This window comes from Silene latifolia, chromosome 2 (genome assembly GCF_048544455.1).
Source record: "Silene latifolia isolate original U9 population chromosome 2, ASM4854445v1, whole genome shotgun sequence".
Taxonomy (NCBI): Eukaryota; Viridiplantae; Streptophyta; class Magnoliopsida; order Caryophyllales; family Caryophyllaceae; genus Silene; species Silene latifolia.
This window is the reverse complement of record NC_133527.1, coordinates 135458089-135459829: the sequence shown is the minus strand read 5'-3', so window position 1 is coordinate 135459829 and position 1741 is coordinate 135458089. Positions and strand designations below refer to the sequence as shown.

Genomic DNA, 1741 nt, shown 5'->3' with positions numbered 1-1741 from the left:
GCCCATCAAGGGTAGACCCACTCCTCAAAGTGATAGCATTTAGGGTCTCTTTTTGATCCGGCTGCGACGGTAATTGCCCCGGAGCTCGAGTTGCACTTTTGCTTGCCAGTTGGGCAATTTGACTCTCCAACATTTTTGTAGAAGTCTCTCTAGCTTGAGACTCCTTTTGCAGCAAACCCAACAAGTTCTGAACCATGTTTTTCAACTCAGAAATGTCAAAACTTTGAAATTGCTGCTGCTGAGGCACATAGGGAGGCTTTTGAAATTGCTGCTGCTTATGAGGGGGCACATAACTCTGCTGCTGCTACGGTGGTGGACCTGGATTAAGGACATTCTGGTTAGTCCACATCAAGTTGGGGTCGATATTAGAGGGATCGGGATAAGTACCAGTCTGCCTATAATGTTGAAAGGCAGCACATGTTTCATTTGAACTAGTACAGAACTCCGAAACATGTCCCTCTGCTCCACATCTTTTGCTTGTAAAGGGACCGTCTGAAACTGCATTAACTTTATATATACCTCCTTTTTTAGATCCCCCAAAATCTATCTTGTCAAACCTCGCAGTAAGGACTTCTATTGCAGCTACAACAGGAGATTCAGCCGATCTTCTCTGATTTCCTCTAGAATTCCCATGCTCAGCTTTATGGGTGGCTATGTCATCAATGATTTTCCACCCCTTTGTCTCACCACTATTTTCTTGAAATCTCCCATTAGCTGCAGCATCTAGGATAGCTCTTTGATCATCATAAAGACCATTGTAGATTTGGTTGCACAAAAACCATTTCTCAAACCCATGGTGCGGAATGGTTCGTACTAGTCTCTTGAAACGAACCCATGCCTCATGAAAATCTTCATCAGGACCCTGTTTAAAGCTCGTGATCTGAGCTCTAATCGCATTGGTCTTCGAGGCAGAGAAATATTTCTTGTAAAATGCTAGGGCCAGCGAATTCCAATCAGTAATCCCGTTAGCAGCTCGATCCAAATCTCGGTACCATTCCCTTGCAGCATCACGAAGCGAGAATATGAACATTGTCTCCTTCACCTGGTCCTGGGTCACACCTGCTGGTGAGGGTATGGAACAGCAGTAGTCAATGAATGTCTCCATATGTTTAGCTGCATCTTCATTTGTAGCTCCCCCAAATTGGTTTCTCTCAACCAAGTTAATGTAAGACGGTTTCGGTTCGAATTTCCTTTCCGTCCCTGCTGGCAACGCGAATCCCTTATAGAGATTCTCAGCTTTTGGCTCGGAGTGACTGGCTATACTTGCTTCTTCAGCCATATCTGGAGATGTAACGGTCTCAAGTGAAGAAGTAGAAACAGGAGATGAAGGTGGATCCTTCTCAAATAGCTCGTTCCCGTAATAGCTGGACAGAGTACTCAGCTCTTCCTCTGTCGGTAATACTCTAGATGATTGTCTCAACTCGCGCAAAGTCCTTTCGATCTCAGGATCTAATGGTCTCAATTCACCAGCCTGTGACCTGCGCATAAGAGGAAACTACAAGTAGAATATGAGAAAAGTTTATGGAACAGATGTCCCTTAAACTAAGAAAAAGACTAAAATAAAAACAACTAAGAATTAAACAATTGCCTCCCCGGCAACGGCTCCAAAATTTGATACCGTCGTAGAGTACCAAAGATAAATTTATAATCCAAACTACTACTATAGATAGCGACAGTCAGGGTCGAACCACAAGGAGGCGATGCAATTAATAGTTGTCTGATTTTAGTCTAAAGTAACAAA

The 1741-nt window shown here is 43.5% G+C and overlaps 1 non-coding gene across 1 annotated transcript; it reads left to right on the top strand.

Moving 5' to 3' along the window:
* The first annotated feature begins 788 nt into the window (after window positions 1-788).
* LOC141645246 (small nucleolar RNA R71) lies at window positions 789-895 on the top strand. The gene has a single exon (XR_012544829.1). It is a non-coding gene; the product is annotated as a small nucleolar RNA R71 (small nucleolar RNA).
* Window positions 896-1741: the final 846 nt, after the last annotated feature.